The sequence below is a fragment of the Mustela erminea genome, chromosome 2, assembly GCF_009829155.1.
Source record: "Mustela erminea isolate mMusErm1 chromosome 2, mMusErm1.Pri, whole genome shotgun sequence".
Taxonomy (NCBI): Eukaryota; Metazoa; Chordata; class Mammalia; order Carnivora; family Mustelidae; genus Mustela; species Mustela erminea.
Window position 1 is genome coordinate 16,869,285 of NC_045615.1, and position 12,529 is coordinate 16,881,813.

The window sequence follows — 12,529 nt, forward strand, 5'->3', positions numbered from 1 at the left end:
GAAGTAGGCTCCCAGCTGAGCAGAGAGCCCAATGCGGGGCTCGATCTCAGGACCCTGAGATCATGACCTGAGCGGAAGGCAGAGGCTTAACCTGCTGAGCCACCCAGGTGACCCAAGACATCCATTATTTTTTAAAAATTAAGCACAAATAAAGAAAACAAATGCAACAAAATGTTAATAGTTATTGAATGTTGGTGAAGAGTATTTAGAGAAATATTATAACTTTTTTCTACATTTCACTCTGCTTAAAATGTCTTTCATTTTAAAAATTTAAGATTTCCTGGAGGAAGAAACAATATAAGGCATGCGAACACATTGATAATATAAGAAAACTTTAGAGCTGGGAAAAAGTATTAGAGAACATTTATTCCAACACCCTCAATTCAAAGATGTGGAAATTGGTGCCTTGAGTGACTGACAAGTTCCCCAAAGCTACATAATTGGTGGGTGATAGAACCCAGAGAAGAAACCAGGTCTTTTCACTCCCGAGCATCATTCTGCAAGTACATTCTGATTCCTGGAGTCTGTCCTGCCCATACATGGCTCATAACTAAGCCAACATGGCTGCCTTTCCAGAGCCACTGACTCCATTTCTTTCAAGCCATCTGCTTTGGCCTCAGACACAATCACTACAGCTGTCCCTGATACTGCTATAGGATTGTAGATGCTTCAGTAATTAACACCATCCCTGTGCCCAACCCCACCTCAGATGCTGCCCGCCACCAACAATTCAACAATGACAATCTCTTCTTTCCAACACTCAAAGGTTCTGCCCTACCACTCACTGCTTAGGTTTTTCCAGAGTGAAGAGAACATTCATGTCCTTGTCAGTAGAGCAGATTTTCTCTAAAAATTGCTTTACTCTCAGGAGATGCACTAACTAAGCTATATTTGCATTTCTATAATATAATGATTCTTTTTTTTTTTTTTTTAGATATTAATCTTTGAAATATGTTAGCAATGAATAGACGTTACGTGAACTAAATGTGTTGTTTCCTTAGCAGGAAGGCCCTGCAAGCATTTAGTCCAGTTATAAAATTATAAAATGCCTAAAATTATAACTAGAAAGTTGATTACAAAGTTCATATCCATAGAGTTTAAAATTATAAATTTAATTCTAATTTCTCATTCCAGATTTGCAATATTTTCTTCTTTCCTTTCTTAATGCATTTATTTTTATAGTGAGAGTTACATAAGGCAAAATAGTTGAAAAATTACCCAAAATATAGTCCTTAGAAAGAATAATACTAAACTGCTACTTCTATTATGATTTTTCTTTACCATAAAACTTGATCAGCCTCGATCAAGCCTTGATATTGTTTGGCAAGGAATTTTAGCTTCCTTTTCTCAATTAGGGATGATTTTCAGCTGTGAGATTTTTTTCTACTTTCTAGTTTCATTTAGTGCCTGTCTCCAGACCTATGACACCCTACAGAAAGCATATAATATAAAGAGTAAATCACCCTTAGGTTCAAAGTTCATCAGTAATCCTCAGGAGTTCTGCTCTGGATGGCTTTCTGAGATGATGGAACTGAGCCCCATTTTCCTGCTTTTGCTGGCCTCTTGTGACTTCCTTTCTCAAATGTCAGAACTTCCACCAGCTTTCAAACTCCATTCCATCTTCAGAAATTTTTCTGAACTGAAAACCTCCTGAACAGCTCTATTCCAATGCTCTTTAGATTCAAACACAGCAAAAACCCTTCATGGATGAAAACAGATTTTCAAAATCTGTTACAAAATTCTAGAACTGAAACATATACTCAAACTTAAGAATTTAATTAATCTGGAATTTATATACTGTTCTACTATTATTTTAATGGTTACCTTAGAAATTCACTAATTTAAATAGATATATAATTCAGATTACACACAATTGAAGAGTAAATAGCATATAGGTCAGAACACTCTATGAAGTGAAAGGATAGAGTGGCCAAAGGATGAAATCAAAGAAGAGTGCATATGGGAAATTCAGTAACAAGATCTAAGATAGAGTTGATTGAAGTCCCAGAAGGAGAGAAAGAAAACAATGGAGGCACAATTGAAAAGATGATGACTGAGAATTTTTCAAAACCAATGAAACAAATCAATCTATGGATTGAAGAAGTCTAGAAGCTCTGAGTAGGACAAATAAAAAGAAACCCAAATGAAGGGGTATTACAGTAAAATTGAGAAAACCAAAGGTAAAGAGAAAATTTTAAAAGCAGTCAGAGATAAAAGACAAGCTACCCTCAAAGGAAAGATGGAATATAGTCCACCTCTTGGTAGCAATGTCAGAAACCAGAACACTTTCAAAATACTGAAGGAAAATAATTGCCAACCTAGAATTCTATGTTGACTGGAAATTTCTTCAAGGATAAAGTTGCTCAGAAGTCAAACTATCACTCTTCGCAGATGATATGATACTATATGTTGAAAATCCAAAAGACTCCACTCCAACACTGCTAGAACTTGTACAGGAATTCAGTAAAGTGTCAGGATTTAAAATCAATGCACAGAAATCAGTTGCATTTCTCTACACCAACAGCAAGACAGAAGAAAGAGAAATTAAGAAGTCAATCCCATTTACAATTGCACCCAAAATCATAAGATACCTAGGAATAAACCTAACCAGAGAGGAAAAGAATCTATACTCAGAAAACTATAAAGTACTCATGAAAGAAATTGAGGAAGACACAAAGAAATGGAAAAATGTTCCATGCTCCTGGATTGGAAGAATAAACATTGTGAAAAAGTCTATGCTACCTAAAGCAATCTACACATTTAATGCAATTCCTATCAAAGTACCATCCATCTTTTTCAAAGAAATGGAACAAATAATCCTAAAATTTATATGGAACCAGAAAAGACCTCGAATAGCCAAAGGAATATTGAAAAAGAAAGCCAAAGTTGGTGGCATCACAATTCCGGACTTCAAGCTCTATTACAAAGCTGTCATCCACAAGACAGCATGGTATTGGCACAAAAACAGACACATAGATCAATGGAACAGAATAGAGAGCCCAGAAATAGACCCTCAACTCTATGGTCAACTAATCTTCGACAAAGCAGGAAAGAAGGTCCAATGGAAAAAAGACAGCCTCTTCAATAAATGGTGTTGGGAAAATTGGACGGCCACATGCAGAAAAATGAAATTGGACTATTTCCTTACACCACACACGAAAATAGACTCAAAATGGATGAAGGACCTCAATATGAGAAAGGAATCCATCAAAATCCTTGAAGAGAACACAGGCAGCAACCTCTTTGACCTCAGTTACAGCAGCATCTTCCTAGGAACATCGCCAAAGGCAAGGGAAGCAAGGGCAAAAATGAACTATTGGGATTTTATCAAGATCAAAAGCTTTTGCACAGCAAAGGAAACAGTTAACAAAACCAAAAAACAACTGACAGAATGGCAGAAGATATTTGCAAATGACATATCAGATAAAGGACTAGTGTCCAAAATCTATAAAGAACTTAGCAAACTCAACACCCAAAGAACAAATAATCCAATCAAGAAATGGGCAGAGGACATGGACAGACATTTCTGCAAAGAAGACATCCAGATGGCCAACAGACACATGAAAAAGTGCTCCATATCACTCGGCATCAGGGAAACACAAATCAAAACCACAATGAGATATCACCTCACACCAGTCAGAATGGCTAAAATTAACAAGTCAGGAAATGACAGATGCTGGCGAGGATGCAAATAAAGGGGAACCCTCCTACACTGTTGGTGGGAATGCAAGCTGGTGCAACCACTCTGGAAAACAGCATGGAGGTTCCTCAAAATGTTGAAAATAGAACTGCCCTATGACCCAGCAATTGCACTACTGGGTATTTACCCTAAAGATACAAATGTAGTGATCCGAAGGGGCACGTGCACCCGAATGTTTATAGCAGCAATGTTCACAATAGCCAAACTATGGAAAGAACCTAGATGTCCATCAACAGATGAATGGATAAAGAAGATGTGGTATATATACACAATGGAATACTATGCAGCCATCAAAAGAAATGAAATCTTGCCATTTGCGATGACATGGATGGAACTAGAGCATATCATGCTTAGTGAAGTAAGTCAAACGGAGAAAGACAACTATCATATGATCTCCCTGATATGAGGAAGTGCTGATGCAACATGGGGGGTTTAGGAAGTAGAAGAAGAATAAATGAAACAAGATGGTTTTGGGAGGGAGAAAAACCATAAGTTACTCTTAATCTCACAAAACAAACTGAGGGTTGCTGGGGGGAAGGGGGTTGAGAGAAGGGGGGTGTGGTTATGGACATTGGGGAGGGTATGTGCTATGGTGAGTGCTGTGAAGTGTGTAAACCTGGCGATTCACAGACCTGTACCCTGGGGGATAAAAATATATTATATGATTATAAAAAATAAAAAAATTTAAAAAAAGGATAAAGTTGCTCTACAGACATTTTCAGATACACAAAAAATTGAGAGTATTTGCCCCCAGGAAATTACACTAAAAGAAGTCCTAAAGGATATTCTCCAGGCAGATAAAAAGCAATCTCAAATAGAAGGTTGGAGATGCAGAAAGAAAAAAAGAACAACAAAAGCAATAAACATAAGGGTAAGCTTAAATGAGCATTGATGGGACAAAACAACAATAAAGTCTTATTTGGATATCATATATATGTATATTTGAAATAAATGGGAACAATAACATAAAACTCAAGAGAGGATTAAAAGAAAGCAAAATGTTCTTTTTATTGTTTCAGAGGTGGGTAAATGATTAATTAATATTAGACTTTGATAGGTCAAGTATAGATGTCAAATTTCTAGGATAACCACTAGGTAATTTTAAGGTAACCATTAGCAAAACAGGAGAAATTCCAAACTAACAGAGGAAATAAAAGGAATAGTAAAATAAATCCAAAGAAAACTTTTAAAAATGTGGGAGCAGTATCATAAACTAAAGCATACACTAAGATCTTTTGAAGGATTACCAACCCAAAATGCTCTTCTAAGCTCTGGAATTTCAATGTTAGAAAACTTATTATGCCTGATTTTGAGTTGCCATTCCCTGAAAGGACTTGTAGGAGGGAAAGAACCAAAATCATCCAGACTTTTCAGGATTTGAACTGAAGCAATCCTTTGTGTTAGACCCAGGTGGCCTCAACCAGATCCCAGTGACAGGGAAAGATAGCAAAAAATACAATGTGAGGTAACTGGGTGGCTCAGTTGGTTAAGCAACTGCCTTCGGCTCAGGTCATGATCCCAGAGTTCTGGGATCGAGCCCCACATCAGATTCCCTGCTCAGTGAGGAGCCTGCTTCTCCCTCTCCCTCTGCTGCTACCCCTGCTTGTGCTCTCTCACTCTCTCTCTGTCAAATAAATTTTAAAAATCTTAATATATATATATATATATATATATATAGTGTGTGACTGAGAAAAGTGGGAGTCCAAGCTGAAGAGGAGAATTCGAGATAAGGACCTAAGTTTCCATAAAAAAGATTGATTTCTTCTGTGAGGTAGATGTGGGAAGCACCTCTAAACCAAAGCCAAAACCAAAGCTAAACCAAAGATACAGATGTAGTGAAAAGAAGGGCCATCTGTACCCCAATGTTTATAGCAGCAATGGCCATGGTCGCCAAACTGTGGAAAGAACCAAGATGCCCTTCAGCGGATGAATGGATAAAAAGAAGATGTGGTCCATATACACTATGGAGTATTATGCCTCCATCAGAAAAGACGAATACCCAACTTTTGTAGCAACATGGACGGGACTGGAAGAGATTATGCTGAGTGAAATCAGTCAAGCAGAGAGAGTCAATTATCATATGGTTTCACTTATTTGTGGAGCATAACAAATAGCATGGAGGATATGGGGCATTAGAGAGGAGAAGGGAGTTGGGGTAAATTGGAAGGGGAGGTGAACCATGAGAGACTCTGGACTCTGAAAAACAATCTGAGGGGTTTGAAGGGGCGGGGGGTGGAAGGTTGGGGTACCAGGTGGTGGGTATTATAGAGGGCACAGATTGCATGGAGCACTGGGTGTGGTGCAAAAATAATGAATACTGTTATGCTGAAAATAAATAAAAAATAAATTAAAAAAAAACTTGTTATGAACTGAATGTGTGTTCCCCAAAATTCATATGTTGAAGCGTTAATTTCCAATGAGATGGTATTAGAAAGTGGGGCTTTGGGGAGTAATTAGATTTAGACAAGATCAGGAAGGAGGAGTCCCTATGATAGGACTAGTATCCTTATAAAAAGAATAAGTGACCAGCTATCTCACTCCACCATGTGAGGACCCAGCAAGTTAGAGGCTGTCTGCAAGCCAAGAAGAGCATTCTAACCAGACACCAGATCTCCCAGCACCTTGATCTTGGATTTGCCAGCCTCTAGACCTGTGAGATCGAAATGTCCGTGGTATTTTGTTATAATACCCCAGGAAGACAAATACACGTATATTAACTCATTTAAGCTTCACAATGATTTCATGAATATGTGTTATTATTATCTGTATTTCACCATTGAGGAAAATAAGCACAGAGAGGTTAAATAACTTGTCCAAGGTCATATAACTGGCGAATGGCAAAGTAGGCTCTAAACCCCGGAAGTCTGGTCATAGATGCCATGCTTTCATCCACTGAGTGGACATCAGTATGAACAGACTGAAAGGGGGCCAATGTCCTTCCTTGAAGCTGTGTAATGCCTTATGGTTCTAGAAAATTTGGAGCGGGAAAGGAGACAAAGTTATCTGGTTTTCTTCTAATATACCAGGTGGGGACTTAAATAAGAGTTAACCTGGAAAATAGAGATATAACTGCATCTGTACTAGTAAAGAGCTTTGAAGTTATTTGCTCATGTTCACAGGCTGACTTTAGGGATATCTGTGTTCTTCGGACTGACTTCACATTCCTTTGCTACCGGGTAACTGTGGTAAACCTCGGCGAGCAAAGTGGCCAAAAATCCCAGGAAAGGCATTCATGGTTCTGACAAAGATGAGCCTGAAGAAAGTCCTCAGAAGAGAGACCACCTTCCTCAGTGGCTTTGGTGGCCAGCTCTTCCCTTTCCCATACTTCTTCTGAAAGTATGGAATAGACATGCCTTGCCTTACATTCACAGCCTGCCAGAAAAATCGGTTGGAACAAATTGAGCTGAGTCAGCTATAATCTGAAAGCAAAGGAAATTTTTCACCTAGCACCACTGAACTTCTCCCTCTTCCAAGAACATTCTGTTCCAGGTGCCCCACACCTGAGGTCATGGCTGTCTGTCGGCAATGACCACTGCCCAACGACCACCCATAGGACACGCCATTTTTGCGGCATGGTTTGCTGACAAACAGGGATTAGAAACTTTTTGCTCTTCTTCCTACAATATCAAAATTCCAGAATATCTTAGGTTCGTTTTGCCTTTGCCTTTGAAAGAGAGTCCACTTGCTTTTCCAGCTTCTTTAGTTTGATGTCCCTTGCAGAGAAGGAGATTCTCTGTGCATGTTGCATCCAGGACATACCCCCAGGAAACAACTGATATGGCCAAGGAAGAGCCTTCCATTGAATGCTTCACGTAAGCTTACGTTTTCATAGGCCCAAGAGCAGAATGACTCTTCGTTTGAACTTGGCCTGGCATCAGCACTTTCTGCTTCTCTGATTTTGATACCCCGGCTCCCCCTGCCAGTTTCTCACAATTCATCGGGAAGCCTGGGACAACTCAGAGTGCCCTGGGAGCCAAAGAAAACTCCAGAGTGTGACCGAGTGAGCACCCATCGGCAGTATCCAGGGGCTTGAGGCCAGTTCAGATGGAAGCAGATGCTCCCTCTGGAACCTCTGAGTAGAGCGGGAAATAAATTGCAGTGAGTAGATTTGTTTCTGGTGTCAATGACTATTTTACTCCAGTGTAAAATAGAAGCAGTGACATCTGAAAGTGAGTAGGCAAATCTGGCAAGTGAAAAAGCAGAGCCCGTCTGTGATAACAGCAGATAAAGGTTACATTTGCATGTGATTCAGAACACTAAGGACAGAGCCACCCCAAGGAGCTGTCACGTAACAGATGCATCCGTGTGCCGGTGCCCCAGCCACTTTCCCCTGCCAGACACTCCCATCTCTCAAACGTTGCTTTGGTTGCTACACGTGGATTATCACTGGGCTTCTTAGAACTTTCTCAGGCTGACACAGCACACATTTGATTGTGGCCAGTGCCTGAGCTGCCCTTAAGCAATGGTGGGATTCCTGCCTCAACACTTAATTGGAGGCTTAAGTGGTTTTTGGTGTTGGTGCTGCTTGCCATCTTCCTGCAGAAATTTCTTAGGTGGGAGTGAAAAGTCCTGCCTGTTATAGACTATGTTCCTAGTAAATACTGATAGAATTTTCTGGACCTGCACTGGCCAGCCATTGAGAAAGGGCTATCTCTAAAATGCATTTTAGCAGTAAAAGTCTATAGATGTTGCCAAGATCCAGGAATACTCTATGCCAAAAACATATTTATGCTTTTCCATTAAATTTCTCTTTAATACCTATTGTAATGTGTTAGTGCAATTATTTACATGACTACTTCCTTCACCAGTCCTTGAATTCTGGAGGGCAAGTGTAGTGTGCTGCTGATCTCTGCATTCCTAGCTTTTGATACAGTGTCTTTCACATAGTAAATATTCAGTATAAGTACGTGATGGAAAAGCCATCTTTAGCAACTGCATCTTTCGATTATGAGTCCCATATAAATCTTTTAAATGATGGATAAGTAAATATTTTAAACAGAAAGAAACCCACTCAAGTCCTTGATCTCCTGTGCATTCCCTCACACAACTGCTCTGAATGAGAATATGAGAATGGGAAAGCCAGCCTGTTTTTATAGTCATTATTGAAAAGTACTCCATAAGCGACCATACTGATACAAATTATCCTTTTCCACTGGAGTTCGGTTCGCTAGCCCAGAAACCATATAGGTCAGTTCCTAGGGACTTTCTGGAAGTTATGGGCTAGAGGTACCTTGAAATTGCTAAGATGACCCGCCTGCAAATTCATCAGCTTGTGGGAGCATTCTGCCAGCAAAGCAGTTGCCTCCAGGTGTGCCTAGTATCAGCAATGCCATAAAACAGAGATCAGCAAAATTTGTCTCTAAAGGACAAAATTATAGGTATTTTAGGCTTTGCAGATCACATACATACCACTTTTATATTCTTCATTGTGTTTTTTATTCATTTTTTTATTTTTTATAAACTTTAAGAACACAAGCAGCATTCTTAGCTGGAGGACATGGACAAAAATTTAGACAAGGATGACAGATCTGACCCACGGAGTATGGTTTACCAACCCCTGCAAAAGGTCAGTTTGATGTAGAGACATGCGCACTGTTCTTTTTCTTTGATGATACCGCCAAATCAACAGTATGTTCATTTTATTTTGGACCTTTCCCCTTTATTGAAAAGAGTGAAGGATTTAAATTTAGAAACCTAGGTTCCTACCTGTAAGTCACTGTGAGATCAGGTCAGCTGGTTGCACTTCTCCAAGCTCCAAATGCCTCATCTAAACATATGGGTAAAAGGAGTGCCTGGTTGGTTCAGTCAGTTAAAGCATCTGCTTTGGGCTCAGGTCATGATCCCAGGGTCCTAGAATTGAATCCTGTATGAGGGCTCCTTGCTCAGCGGGGAACCTGCTTCTCCCTCTGTCTGCCATACCCGCTGCTAGTGCTCTCATGCTCTCTCTCTCTCTGAAAAATAAATAAATAAAATCTTTTAAAAATAAATAAAAATATGGGTAATGAATGAGTATCTTATAGGTTGTTCAAAGACTCCAATGAGATAACACGTGTGAAAGTTCTTTGTAAATTATAAATACTGTTAGCTATTACCACTCTTAATGTTATTGAACTCATAGGAAAAAGAAATACTCTGATGACATTATGTTTTAGTTTGTATACATACCGTGGTAATAATAGAATGTGGGAAAATCCCAAAGAAATATTTGGCTCGAACCATAAATTATTAGAAAGCTTCCAACTTTTCTTAGAAGCTATTATTTTGCTTATGTAGGAAATTACTTGTATGGGGGAAAAAGAAAACCCTTGTGGTTTCTTAATCCTCTGCATTTGAAAAAGAAAACCACAAAAGAAAAAAAAATATTTCTTAAAAAATATTTGTGGAAATCCATTTTCAAATACCAAAGTTTCTGTCCTTCTGAAATTAAAATGAGTAAAGACTCGATTCTTTAGAAAAAATGGATATTGAGATTTTGCTGGAAGTTAATATAACATACTTTGGTAAAGAGAAAAGGCACATTCAATTAAATGGTGTCGGCTGGTTGGAAGCCCAATGTTACCACATCAAATACATTTAGGAATTGAACTGCAATTAAATGTCACCAAACTTTGGCAACAAACAAGACAAAAAGCAAAATCATATTCTTTCCATAAGACTTTTAAGGTATTTCTCCTTCCACAATTTATCTAAAGGCATCAACAAATTGTGGTAAGTGGTGATAAACAAGTAGTGTGTGGCTTTACAAAATGTGTACAACAAATTATTTCTAATTTCCTCTTTTTAATCCTCAGCATTAGGGGCATCTGGGTGGCTCTGTCAGTTACGCATCTGCTTTTGTCTCAGGTCATGATCTCAGGGTCCTGGGATGGAGCCCCACCCACACTGGGCTCCCGGCTCGGAGGGGAGCCTGCCTCTCCCTCTCCCTTCACCTGCTGCTTGTACTCTTCTCTCTCAATCTCTCTCCCTATCCAATAAATAAAATCTCTAAAAAATAATAATAATAATCCTTAACATTTGACATCAGATCACAATTTTTTTTCTTCATAGCCTGACATTTTTGACATTTAACCTTCCAGTCCTTTATTCTCTGGATCCTCTTCTTTATCCTGCTCTCAAAACATGAGAATTTCCAAATTTTTTTTTAGTATTTTATTTATTTATTTGACAAAGAGAGATCACAAGAAGGCAGAGAGTCAGGCAGAAAGAGGAGAGGAGGAAGCAGGCTCCCCGCTGAGCAGAGAGCCCCATGTAGGGCTCGATCCCAGGACCCTGAGATCAAGACCTGAGCCGAAGGCAGAGGCTTTAACCCACTGAACCACCCAGGCACCACCCAGATATATTTTTTTAAAGATTCTATTTAATTATTTGACAGACACAGATCAGAAGTAGGCAGAGACACACGCAGAGAGGAGGCAGAGAGGAGGAAGCAGGCCCCCTGCTGAGCAGAGAGCCAGATGTGGGGCTCGATCCCAGGACCCTGAGATCACGACCTGAGCCGAAGGCAGAGGATTAACCCACTGAGCCACCCAGGCGCCCCCCCCCCAAATATTTTTTGATTGATCCCCCCTCTCTCTTCAGTTTCATCCTTCAGGCAACAAATCATACTTATAAGCAAGCAGTTGTCTCATGCAACCATTCCCATTATATTTTAAGCTTCATTAGAAGAGGGACTTTATTTTGTTCCCTGCTAAATCCTTATGTAGGAAATATGGAACCTGGCTTCAGTTTCCTAGTGATCCCAGTGCCGCTTTAATTCCCCTACTTGTAACTCCCTGTGCTTTAATCAATGCTCTATATCCAACATTCTCTGTAAAATTCTGGATTCTACTACCTCAAACTCAACATAGCCAAGCCACACTTAACACTCTTATTAAACACTCCACAGATCCCCTGCTCCTGCCTACCTTCCATGAAAGTCACAAACTATTTTCGCAATCATTTAGAAGTATCTCCCCTCATCAACCATCAATTCAATTGCTTGGTGGTGGTTGTTATTATTATTATTATTATTATTATTATTATTATTTTGAGCTTCAAATATGGGTAGGATGGCCAAATAAGATCACATATAAACCAGGACAGTGTTGAAAGTAGGAGGGCTAACTAGCTTGGTCATCAGGACAGTAACCTAAACCTGGGCTAGAAATTATACATAGTGCAAAGTTATGTATAATGTATAGTTCCTGTCTCACAGGATTTAAGCCTTATTACAAAAGAGAAAATAAACACAAATAACTATGAAATTAAGTAAAAAATTTATATTATAAACAAATAATATAGATAAAATTTGGAAATTTGAGAGATTCATTTTGGGTGAATATATTTGAGAAAATATCCTGAAAGTGTAACATTTGAATGAGTTTTAAAAAAATAGTTATGATTTGCACACGAAGACATGGAAGAAAATCAGGCTGAATGAATAGTGAGAACAAAGCTTTGTGAATAGCAAATAATTCAATAGAGCTGGCTTAAAAAGGAACGATAGTGAGAAACAGGTTTGGGAAAATATTTGGGGAATTTCTTGTCAGACTGGCACTGTATTTCAGCTTTTGTCTTACTTTGCTCTCTCCCACTCTTATAAATTATAACATATACAAAGCATTCAACCATTTTAAACGTCTAAAAATATGAAGACATACTCTAGAATAAGATAAATATCTCTATGGATCTAAACAACAGGTATAGTCAAAGGAGTGGGTAAGCTTGAAACAGGTTTCTGGGCTTGGATTATAGAGATAGAAAAAGGCAAATCTTTTGCTACTCTGAAGAATGAGAAATAAAATTCACCAAAGCCAAGTTCACCACTTGATTTTTTTTCAGAAATTAACA